Raw genomic sequence first — 13,069 nt, 5'->3', positions numbered from 1 at the left:
CAAAATCAAATCAAGATCGGAATCAAATGCAAATTGTAATTACAGCCGATGCCAGTGCCGCCTGGCTGGCACCCGTGCCGGTGGCACGTAATAAGTACCATTCAAACATTGTTTTTTGCCAGTGCCGCCTGACTGGTTCCCTGTGCCGTTGGCACATAAAAAGTACCTTCCGAACGTGGTTAATGGCCAGCCCCAACTTCAACTGGCTCCTGTGTCGGTGGCACGTAAAAAGCACCCACCACACTCTCGAAGTGGTTGTCGTTAGAATGGCATACATATGTGGAAACCTTGCCAGATCACATTGCAGCCTGACGCAGCCTACTGCCTTGCCAGTGAAATCGTCCGACCCAATGCCACCATAAGAAACGGATGTTAAATGATGATGATGATGATGATGATGATTTCTGTGACCAATGACAAAATTAACTCTATTGTGTCTTCTAATTTGAACATTATTACCAACAGCATTAACCTCAATGGGTATTTCATAAACTCACAGTAAATCGATATCTTTAATTCAATTATTATACAGATAATTCTTCAATTGGAAAATAGGAATGGAAGCTGTTTTCAGTTATTCTTTCAAGCACAATATACTCGGGGGAAGAAAACCTTACAGAAATCAATTGGGAACTATTATTTTATACTCACCAATTGCCTGAGATGTAGCCCCTAATTCCTGACATGTAGCCTCTGTTTGTACACACCTGTCCTCACACTTTGGAGCACCTGAAATAACATTTCCAATTTTTACATTTAAAAAGAAACTTTCTTTATCTTTATTTATTAAACTCTATCTTTTTATGTGAGACATTCAATTTCTGCGTTAATGGTCAAATGTTGACCACTATGGTTTTGGTCAATATTTCTGTACTTTCTACAGTGGTCCCATGTAATAGCCCAATATGTCCACAATAAAAGAGACTAACATTTCTAAATCCACCCTCACTTCTGTCTCTCTCTCTCTCTCCCTCTCTCTTTCAAAACACATTAAATATTCTAACAATGTTGCAATTATCTCATTTAATTAACACTTGATAAGAGTTTTCTCTTAGCATTGTCTTTCTTTTCTTATAACTGTGCCAAATCTATGGCATGGCACAGTCCTCTCATCTCTAGAATTCACTAATCAACATTCTTCTCTAATTAAGTAAAACTGAGGTCATAAAGACATGTCCTTTATGTACATACGCTCCATCCCACACACAATCTGTCCCCTAAAAATCATCTCCACAACATGATCCCTAACAAGATATAAGATGTTAGGTGAGGGTACACGATGTCCCTATGACAAAATAAATTTACATTTCATACATACAAATGTAAGAGAGTTAATGAATTATAGCTTATTAATTATCATGATAATTGGGTATATATGTGATACAATGGCACTGTGCTTGACGGTGCAATACTAGATATCAATATAGATTGTATATAATCTGAGTAAAGAACATATAACCTTCATTACTATGAATATGATTGTGTCTCAGCACAGCTAATATTATGGTAGTTCCATGAGCAAACGAAGAAAGATATAACCAAGTCCACTGCCAAATACCAATGATTAATTCATTTCCTGGTCAAATAACAATGACTATCTTTCATTAAATAATTTGAACGCAACAATCAAGACCAAAGGGTGAAACACTCAGAAAACTGTGCCTCTTTTAGCATTAATATCATCTAAAATCTAACAAGAGTGAGAAAAAGAATGACTATATGGATGGTAAATGTTGTTCAAACAATGTAATAAGTGTATATTATATATAGTTACAAACAAGGATTTGTGAGATCAAGTCACACAGGGAACTCATATTTAATTCCTATCTTTGTATTTTATGTCAACACCAATATTTTGTTTAAATGCAAACAGATGTTCACCGTTCAATACTAAATTTAATATTTAATCAACGTTAATGATCATTATACTTATAATCTTAGAGATTTGATTTTTAATTTCTTTAATTTATAACAAAGTTATTCTGACCTGAGACATTCAGGGTACGTACCTAAACAACATATCATGACAGACATCTGGCTACATAACAATAACAACAACAATAACCTATGAGAAAACTTAGGAAATACCTTAGTAGCAAAAGAAACAAAACACTTTCTCGTTAACTCACCTGTTTACAAATAAACAACAAAATGTTTTAGTTCTCTGTCCTAAAAGACATCATTAACTCTATTATGTCTTCTTATTTAACCATTTTACCAACCACGTTAACCTTGATTTTATGAAATTTCAGTGGAATATTTAATAGAATCCTTTTTACAGCTAATGCGGAAACTAGGGATTGACGAGCGATTATAAGAGTTGAAGAGGCCCTGTAGTAAGGTGAGGATCGGCAATGAGTATAGTGAAGAAGAATTCCGGATAGAAGTAGGAGTTCACTAGGGATCATTCCTGAACCCCTCGTTTTCATCATAGTCCACCAGGCAATAACAGAAATGAAAATCAAAAGCAATTCAAGATCGAAATCAAAATGCAAATTGTAGTTGTGACCGATGCCAGTGCCGCCTGACTGGCACCTGTTCCTGTGTCACGTTATAAGTACCATAGAAGCATAGGTCCTTGTCACTGCCGCCTGACTAGTTCCCTGTGCCGTGGCACGTAAAAAGCACCATCCGAACGTGGTCGATGCCAGCCCCCACCCCGACTGACTCCTGCGCCGGTGGCTCGTAAAAGGCACCCACCCACTCTCGGAGTGGTTGGCGTTAGGAATGGCATACATATGTGGAAACCTTGCCAGATACATTGGAGCCTGGCGCAGCCTACTGCCTTGCCAGTGAAATCGTCCGACCCATGCTACTATAAACGGACGTTAAACGATGATGATGATGATGATGATGAGTTCTGTGACCAATTGACAAAATTAACTCTATTGTGTCTTCTAATTTGAACATTATTACCAACAGCATTAACCTCAATGGGTATTTCATAAACTCACAGTAAATCGATATCTTAATACAATTATTATACAGATAATCGTTCAATTGGAAAATAGGAGTGGAAGCGGTTTTCAGTTATTCTTTCAAGCACAATAATCGGGGGAAGAAAACCTTACAGAAATCAATTGGGAACTATATTTTATACTCACCAATTGCCTGAGTGCAGCCCCTAATTCCTGACATGTAGCCTCTGTTTGTACACACCTGTCTTCAAACTTTGGAGCCTCTGAAATAAATATTTCCAAGTTTTACATTTAAAAATAAACTTTCTTTCATCTTTATTTTTATTAAACTCTATCTTGTTATTGTGAGACATTCAATTCCTGTCGTTAATGGTCAAATGTTGACCATTATGGTTTTGGTCAATATTTCTGTACTTTCTACAGTGGTCTCAGGTAAAAGCCCAATATGTCCACAATAAAACAGACTAACATTCCTAAATCCACCCTCTCCCTCTCTCTCTCTCTCTCTAAGAACACATTAAATATTCTAACAATGTTGCAATTATCTCCTTTAATTAACACTTGATAACAGTTTTCTCTTAGCTTTGTCTTTCTTTCTTATAACTGTGCCAAATCTATGGCATGGCACAGTCCTCTCATCTCTAGAATTCACTAATCAACATTCCTCTCTAATTAAGTAAAACTGAGGTCATAAAGACATGTCCTTTATGTACATACCTCCACCCCGCAACAATCTGTCCCCTAAAAATCATCTCCACAAGCCAAATTCCATACACCCTTCCCCAACATGATCCCTAACAAGATATAAAATGTAAGGTGAGGGTACACGATGTTCCTATGACAAAATAAGTTTACATTTCAGACATACAAATGTAAGAGAGTTAATGAATTATAGCTTATTAATTATCATGATAATTGGGTATATACACTACGGTCAGAAATTAATTAGCACCCTTGATTTGCTCACCATGAAGCATGGTGGGGGTGGTCTGATGTGTGAGGGGCGTTCAGCTACAGTTGTGTTGGGCGGCTCTATGCCGTCGAAGGCAACATCAACGCAGCAAAAGTACGTTGAGATAGTACGGGATACCTCTTTGGTGGCGAGAGTACGTGCTGGCCAGTCACCTGACCTGAACCCTATTGAGAACCTCTGGAGTCGATTGGGTAGGGATTTGAATGTGCAGCAAATACAGGAACCGACACGAGCTGTTTGGGCACTTCTTGCTGATGAGGGGCCATCCCTGCACAGTACCTGCAGGCACTCATAGACAGCATGCCGACCCGCGTAGCAGCCGTCATTGCTGCCTGCGGAAGGAGGAGTAGTAACAAGATATTGACTAAATTTCACGATTAATATCAATTATGTGGTGTGCGGGATATGTTTTAATAATTTTCGATTAAAAAACATGTTCGTTTCTGATAATAAGTTAATTAAATTAAGAAAATGTAAGAAAATGTAGAAATTTGAGAAGTGCTAATTAATTTCGACGCAAGTGTATGTGATACAATGGCACTGTGCTTGACGGTGCAATACTAGATATCAATATAGATTGTATATAATCTGAGTAAAGAACATATAACCTTCATTACTATGAATATGATTGTGTCTCAGCACAGCCTAATATTAAAAGTACCCTTGAATTACAGAGTGATAAGTTGCGCTTGAGAAGAATTTCTGAGTCAAGTAAAACCAAAAATCAGAAATCACAAATCAAAATCAAATCAAGATCGAAATCAAAATGCAAATTGTAATTATGGCCGATGCCAGTGCCGCATGGCTGGCACCTGTGCCGGTGGCACCATAATAAGTACCATTCAAACATTGTTTGTTGCCAGTGCCGCCCGACTGGTTCCCTGTGCCGGTGGCACGTAAAAAGCACCATCAGAACGTGGTCAATGCCAGCCCCCACCCCGACTGGCTCCTGTGTCAGTGGCACGTAAAAGGCACCCACCACACTCTCGGAGTGGTTGGCGTTAGGAATGGCATACATATGTGGAAACCTTGCCAGATCACATTGCAGCCTGACGCAGCCTACTGCCTTGCCAGTGAAATCGTCCGACCCATGCCACCATAAGAAACGGATGTTAATGATGATGATGATGATGATGATGATATGATGATGATGATGATGATGAGTTCTGTGACCAAATGACAATATTAACTCTATTGTGTCTTCTAATTTGAACATTATTACCAACAGCATTAATCTCAATGGGTATTTCATAAACTCTCAGTAAATCGATATCTTTAATTCAATTATTATACAGATAATCGTTCAATTGGAAAATAGGAATGGAAGCTGTTTTCAGTTATTCTTTCGAGCACAATATACTCGGGGGAAGAAAACCTTACAGAAATCAATTGGGAACTATTATTTTATACTCACCTATTGCCTGAGATGCAGCCCCTAATTCCTGACATGTAGCCTCTGTTTGTACACACCTGTCTTCAAACTTTGGAGCCTCTGAAATAAATATTTCCAAGTTTTACATTTAAAAATAAACTTTCTTCATCTTATTTTTTATTAAACTCTATCTTGTTATTGTGAGACATTCAATTCCTGTCGTTACTGGTCAAATGTTGACCATTATGGTTTTGGTCATATTTCTGTACTTTCTACAGTGGGTCCCATGTAATAGCCCAATATGTCCACAATAAAACAGACTAACATTCCTAAATCCACCCTCTCTCTCTCTCTCTCCTCTAAAAAACACATTAAATATTCTAACAATGTACCAATTATCTCATTTAATTAACACTTGATAACAATTTTCTCTTAGCTTGTTTCTCTTCTTATAACTGTGCCAGACCTATGGCATGGCACAGTACTCTCATCTCTAGAGTTCACTAATCAACATTCCTCTCTAATTAAGTAAAACTGAGTTCATAAGATGTCCTTTTGTGTATCCCCTCCACCCCGCACACAATCTGTCTCCTAATAAACATCTGCACAAGCCAAATTCCATACACCCTTCCCCAACATGATCCCTAACAAGATATAAAATGTAAGGTGAGGGTACACGATGTTCCTATGACAAAATAAGTTACATTTCATACATACAAATGTAAGAGGTTAATGAATTATAGCTTATTAATTATCATGATAATTGGGTATATATGTGATATAATGGCACTGTGCTTGACGGTGCAATACTAGATATCAATATAGATTGTATATAATCTGAGTAAAGAACATATAACCTTCATTACTATGAATATGATTGTGTCTCAGCACAGCTAATATTATCGTAGTTCCATGAGCAAACGAAGAAAGATATAACCAAGTCCACTGCCAAATACTAATGATTAATTAATTTCCTGTCAAATAACAATGACTAACTTCCATTAAAAAATTTGAACGCAACAATCAAGACCAAAGGGTGAAACACTCAGAAAACTGTGCCTCTTTTAGCATTAATATCATCTAAAATCTAACAAGAGTGAGAAAAAGAATGACTATATGGATGGTAAATGTTGTTCAAACAATGTAATAAGTGTATATTATATATAGCTACAAACAAGGATTTGTGAGTTCAAGTCAAATTCAATTTCTGATCGTATATTTTGTATAAACACCAATAATTTGTTTAAATATAAACAGATATTCACGGTTCAATACTAAATTTAACATTTAATAAAATTAAGTTCATGATGAATATTCTTATACAGAGTTAACATTTAATATAATTTTCTAATTTGCAACTACAAAATGTATTCTAACCAGAGACATTCAGGGTACACAACCCCAGAAAAATACAAAATATTACGACAGACATCTGGCTACATAACAACATCATGAATAACCTATCAGAAAACTTACGAAAGATCTTAGTAGAAAAACAAACAACTATTTTATAATTCACGAGTTTACACCTAAACTAATAAATTATAGTTCCATCTTCCAGAAGACAATATTAACTCTATTGTGGCTTTTAATTTATCCATTTAACCAAACATGTTAAACATGACTTTATGAAATTTCAGTAATATTTTTAATACAATTACTTTAGAGCTAACCTTTCAAATGGAAATTAGAGATGGGATTTGTTCTCCACCATTCTAATACTCAAAATAGCTGAGGTGAATGTAAAATCTATAGAAATTAATTAAGATCTCTAATTTTAAACTCATCAACTGTCTCTGCCACAGTCTGCACTCCCTTCTCTTCAAACTTTGGACTCTCTGAAATATGTGTCTCCAAGTTTTATATTTATTTATAGCACAATCCCTTTATATTTATTAATAATCTATATTTTATTAATGAGAAACATTCATATCATCAATGGCCAACCAGCGATCATAATTGTTTTGGTCAATGTTTTTATACTTTCAACAGTGGACCCATGTAATAGCCAATATTTAGCTCCAAAACGAACTCTAGTTGATCTTTGTAAATTTCCTCTCTCTGTTAAGATATCCTACATAATCTAACAATGCTGTAATTATATCACTTAATTATCACTTACTAACAGTTTATCTGTAGGCTTTGGTTTCCTTGCTTATATCTATGCCAAATCTATTGCATTTTCAAAACCCTGATCTTCACTAAGAACCTGTTTGATTCCAGTGTCAACAAATTTATTCATCAAAGATATAACAACAAACACATGTCACAACCACTTCAAGAAGGAGAAACATACACCTAATCTCTTTGTTAAACATTGTTGCTGATAATCCCTAATTTTAACTTCACAGTTCACCAGAATGTCATCTCATTCAGGATATATTTGAAGGTTTCATGATCTGGTTGCTTGACAAACAAAACTGTCTCTATTAGCCTTAATATCCTCCAATTACAAACATAACAACATGGAATTGTGTGTTAAAGTCTCTCAAACTAGTGACATATAATTTTACTCCTTTAAAATATTCTACTAAATTTAATACTTTACCAAAGATGACACTGATGTCCTTGTAAGTACTGTTGTATTTAATTATCTTCTAATAACTCATAATTATCTTCTAATAACTCATAATTAATTATAGTGTTGATGGAGATTTATTGATACTTCAGTTACTCACTAATTATCTTGCAGAATCGTCCATTATCTTTACGTTGCAGACTACAACCCTCTTGAAGTGTGACATGTTTCCTACTTGGATAAGGTCAATGTTTAGTGGATGTAGTGTGAGAGATATACTATTACAGAGAACAGACACTAGGAACACCTTTTATCATAAATCTGCCAGATTATGGCAGACCTCTGTCTACATAACAACATGAAGTATATTATTCTACACAATAAGGGCAGTGGGACAAGCAGGACAAACAGACAGATCAGCAAAGAATATTCTTACCAACTCGACCTCTGCTTGTTACAGGTTTTAAACACTTCAGACATTGTTGAAGTGGAACGTTTGAACATCCCTTACATATTACAAGGTGTCCACATGGATGGACTTTTGTTGTGGCCGCTTTATTTCTGCACCACAAACATCTGTGGACAAAACAGAAACATCCAATCAATAACATTCATTTATAACAAATATTACATTATTTACATGTTCGGAATAGAGAATATTATAAGATACATCAGTAACTACCAAGAGTAGAGCAGAAACTCTTCTTTAAACAATTACATACATACAGCATTTTGTGTAGTTAAATGACGCAGAAACACACACACACACACACACATACATACATACACACACATGCATACATACATTGATAAATGTTTGTCTTGACCCTGATACATCATAGAAATTGGTTGACACACAGTGAACTGCATATATTCCAGAAATATATTTCACTTCTAACATCGAACTCAATTCTTCTGAACAAATATATCTACACAGGTTTCTTTATAGACATATATTTTATTATATACACTTTATTATACATCCCGTCTCCACAGATTAGCAGATGAGGTGTCCAGTACTGAGCAGTGGCAGGAATAGCCCGAAACCAGACCTGGTCTGCGGTCCTGTTGCTATAAGATGGTAGGGGTTCGATCCCTGCTCGCAATTAATCGGATGCACTCTGCGTCGTTAATTACTTACAGGAGTTGTTCTCTCGGGGTTAAACATTCGCAGTAGAGTCCATTCGAACAGATACTCATGTTGGCGTGCCTACAAATATTACTTATGTATATTTTCGTGCAACCCGTGCTACCACGGAAAACGGATGTTAAACGATGATGATGATGATGATGATATATCTATCATATATATATATATATATATATATATATATATATATGTGTGTATGTATGCATGATAGGTTTCGGCCAGTATTAGCGCAGGTCATGTTTAACATAATCCCACTACCGGGCGAATCAGGATGCGGACAACATGACCCACTCGAGGAGAGAGTTGCTGTTTACGGGGACATATCCTGGTGTTGGAGTTTTATCCGGGATTTCTTGAAGGATTTTTCCAAATACTTCATGAACTTTATGGGGGTCTTTTTCTGCTTTAATGTATTTTGGTGTAATGCTAAATGGACCGGGTCCACTTGAGGTGAAATAATTTTGCCGTATTGTTGTTATGTGTGATGCGAGTTTGATTTATGTTGTGGGCAGATAATACGGGGCCAGGCCTTCGGTATATCTTAAAGCTGATGCCAACATCATTTGAGCAATGCTGATGAGATATTTTCCACCATGATTTTGGGAGGCTTTATTATATGTATCGTGCATGTAGTTCTAGTTTTCTGTCCCTTATTTTTCCCCTTTCCAATAATATCAGCTGCGCTCTGTAGACTTCTTCTTCTTCTTCTTCTTCTTCTTCTTCTTATTATTATTATTATTGTTACTGTTATTATTATTGAGTGAGAGAGCAGAGCATACCATAAAAATAACACTGGAGTATAAATATGCGAAGCCCAGTATACCCATCATGACTACCCGTCTGATAAGGGTACACCAGACACATGCATCACAAACATATGTGCGCGACATGGTGATCTCATATCAAGATAAACAGCACATGACCTTGCAGGTGAGGCCCAGCTAGAATTTTCTTCTGGCCGATTAGCCCATCCCGCTCAAATGGGTCCCTGAATAAGGATTGTTTAAGGATGTTGAACGAAACACCCATGTTTCCAGAGGTGAATTGTCCAAACCCAAAAAGTCCCTCTCAACACATGGCTTTGATGCTCCCCCACTACTTCTGCTCGTGATCAGAGATGCACATTTTGTCACCCACTAAGGGACATGCTCACTGGTAAGGTCAAACAACTGACAAGCAAATCTGGGGTATTGAGCAGAATATTGCTGTAGCCCATCTTTTTACAAGACAAAACATGTACATGATAACACTACCAATCAGTAAGATCAGAAGCCATGAGAGCCACTGCCTGGTACTGCATCAGGGCATTAGCAAATCTGTGGTATTGAGCAGAATATTTGCTGTAGCCCATCTTTATACCAAGACAAAACAAGTTTCATGTGATAACACTACCAATCAGTTAAGATCAGAAGCCATGAGAGCCACTGCTGGTACTGCATCAGGGCATTAGCAAATCTGTGTATTAATTTAGCAAATATTTGCTGTAACCCATCTTTTATACCAAGACAAAACAATGTACATGATAACACTACCAATCAGTTAAGATCAGAAGCCATGAGAGCCACTGCCTGGTTACTGCATCAGGGCATTAGCAAATCTGTGGTTGAGCAGAATATTTGCTGTGTAGCCCATCTTTTATACCAAGAAAAACAATGTTTCATGATAACACTACCAATCAGTTAAGATCAGAAGCCATGAGAGCCACTGCCTGGTACTGCATCAGGGCATTAGCAAATCTGTGGTATTGAGCAGAATATTTGCTGTAGCCCATCTTTATACCAAGACAAAACAATGTCATGATAACACTTCCAATCAGTTAAGATCAGAAGCCATGAGAGCCACTGCCTGGTACTGCATCAGGGCATTATTATCATTATCATTATTATTATTATTATTATTATTATATTATTATTATCTCATTATTATTATTATTATTGTTATTGTTGTTGTTGTTGTTGTTGTTGTTGTTTGTGTTGTTATTATTATCATCATCATCATTATAAAATAATAATAATAATGATAATGATAATAAATAATAATAATAATAATAATAATAATAATAAATAATAATAATAATAATGATATAACATTCACATAAACTCATTTGTAAAAGCAAATAAAGTATTCTGAAGCTTGTCAATTGAAGAAAACAGAACTATATTTGTACAGTCCAAAAATCAATATCTATGAACAACAGGCGCAGGAGTAGATGTGATAAGTAGCTTGATTACCAACCACATGGTTCTGGGTTCAATCCCACTGCGTGGCACTTTGGGCAAGTGACTTCTACTATATATTCAGACTGACCAATGCTTTTGAATGGATTTGTAGAGGGAACCTGAAAGAAGCCCGTCGCATATATATATATATATATATATTATATATATGTGTGTGTGTGTGTGTGTGTGTGTGTTTGTTGGTTTGTGTATATTTGTTTGTCTGTGTTTGTCCCCATCATCGCTTCACAACCGATGTTGGTGTGTTTATATTCCCGTAATCTAGCGTTGCGGCAAATAAGTACTAGGCTTACAAAGAATAAGTTCTGGGGTCGAATCTTTCGACTAAAGGCAGTGCTCCAGCATGGCCGCAGTCAAATGACTGAAACAAGTACAAGAGTAATATTTGAATTTCAACAGACAAAGAAAGTTTTGTATATTCACCGAGGGGCAAATGTGTCTGCTTCTTAAGTAACTAATACAGAGAGATGTATGGCAAAGAAATTGCCAAACCTTATAAAATACGGGAGTCAAAGGCGACTAAAACACCTAGTAATGGTATATGTGTTACTTGAATTATTTACGTTTCCTGGCAGGTTTTTTCTCTATGAGATATGTGGCAATATTCCATCAGTATTTGCAGAAATATAATATTACACAGTTGGTGGTGTTTGTAGGTTATTTTTCTATGAAATCATTCTTAATATTGACTGATTCGGACATAGAAGAGTGAGAAAAAGATGTGGTAGACAGATAAATTCCACTTAATTCTAAGTAACAGTTTCAAAATGGAATTCATTCACTTCATTATTTAGATCTATATTTTCGTATTGATCACAAATCTTTAAAATAGGGAACGAAGAGGGGTAGGTGGTGATGGACAGTGAAGTATAACTGGCAACACTACGAATCATGTGAATGTAATCAAAATCGTGTTCTTTCTTTGATCTCCTGACACTGCATATTTTTATTGTGTGGCCTTTGACAAAAACACTAGCGACAGTATAATGTATTGGTAGAATTAAAACGAAATAAACATATAAACATGATTATATACAAAATAGAAAATGTACTGGTTTATCTGTTCCATTGCCAGGAAATACTTACTGTGGTGGTGAAAAGCTTTAATTTTCTTCTCAAATTTGGGTCCTTAATGAGGTCCAATGGTGTGTTATATTGTTGTTTTTATGGTGAAAGTCCCTCCCTGGCTGGCGAGATATCTACCTACCACTACACCAGAGAGCATTTCATCTCTTTCAGGTTAAGGGAAGTGCAGCACTACAAATGATGAAATATAAAATTATGACAATATTACACAAATATTCAAAACAAATGCCCCTAATTACACAAAAGTTCATCTAAATTTACTCATAGCTTGTTTATCCACTAATTAAAGCAATTACAAAGTATTGAGTTCCTACATAATCTTTAATTGAGTCCATTTCCCATTTTCATGTTTTTACTTTATTTTCAACACTGAGACACCCTCTAAATATATTGTCATTACATTGAGCAGGAGAAACCGTATTGATTAACATCAAGCTTATTAATGAGTAAATATTTACTTGTCAATATATTCAATAGAAAAGTCAAATTTAGGAAGAACAAACCAACAAGAATCTATCTATATAATTGGCTTGATAAAGGCGAGCATGTGGCCATAAGAAAGATTATTGTATATATAAATATAACACAACATGAGAAGAAAGAACATAAGTTATATCAGAAACAAAAACACCTATAACATAACAAAGTCAATACCACACAGACATGACCAAACATATCAATAATGTTTCCATAATTAAGCAAGAAGCATCTTTGAATGATGATGGTAAAGTAAAGGAAGCAGGAATTAGTGTCAAGTCAGAAGAGTAATGGAGGAGTATTTTTAATCACGGACAAGTGAATTTTGGAAGAGGCGA

The 13,069-nt window shown here is 35.8% G+C and overlaps 1 long non-coding RNA gene across 1 annotated transcript; it reads right to left on the bottom strand.

The window, feature by feature from the left end:
* Positions 1 to 559: 559 nt before the first annotated feature.
* LOC118768669 lies at positions 560 to 12,346 on the bottom strand. Its single transcript, XR_005004450.1, has 4 exons — positions 12,255 to 12,346; positions 8,218 to 8,357; positions 5,306 to 5,383; positions 560 to 729 (listed from the first exon to the last, which is right to left on the bottom strand). It is a non-coding gene; the product is annotated as an uncharacterized LOC118768669 (long non-coding RNA).
* Positions 12,347 to 13,069: the final 723 nt, after the last annotated feature.

Source organism: Octopus sinensis, unplaced genomic scaffold (genome assembly GCF_006345805.1).
Source record: "Octopus sinensis unplaced genomic scaffold, ASM634580v1 Contig00713, whole genome shotgun sequence".
Classification (NCBI taxonomy): Eukaryota; Metazoa; Mollusca; class Cephalopoda; order Octopoda; family Octopodidae; genus Octopus; species Octopus sinensis.
Note: the sequence above shows the minus strand (reverse complement) of the source record. Positions and strands in the feature narration are given on the sequence as shown.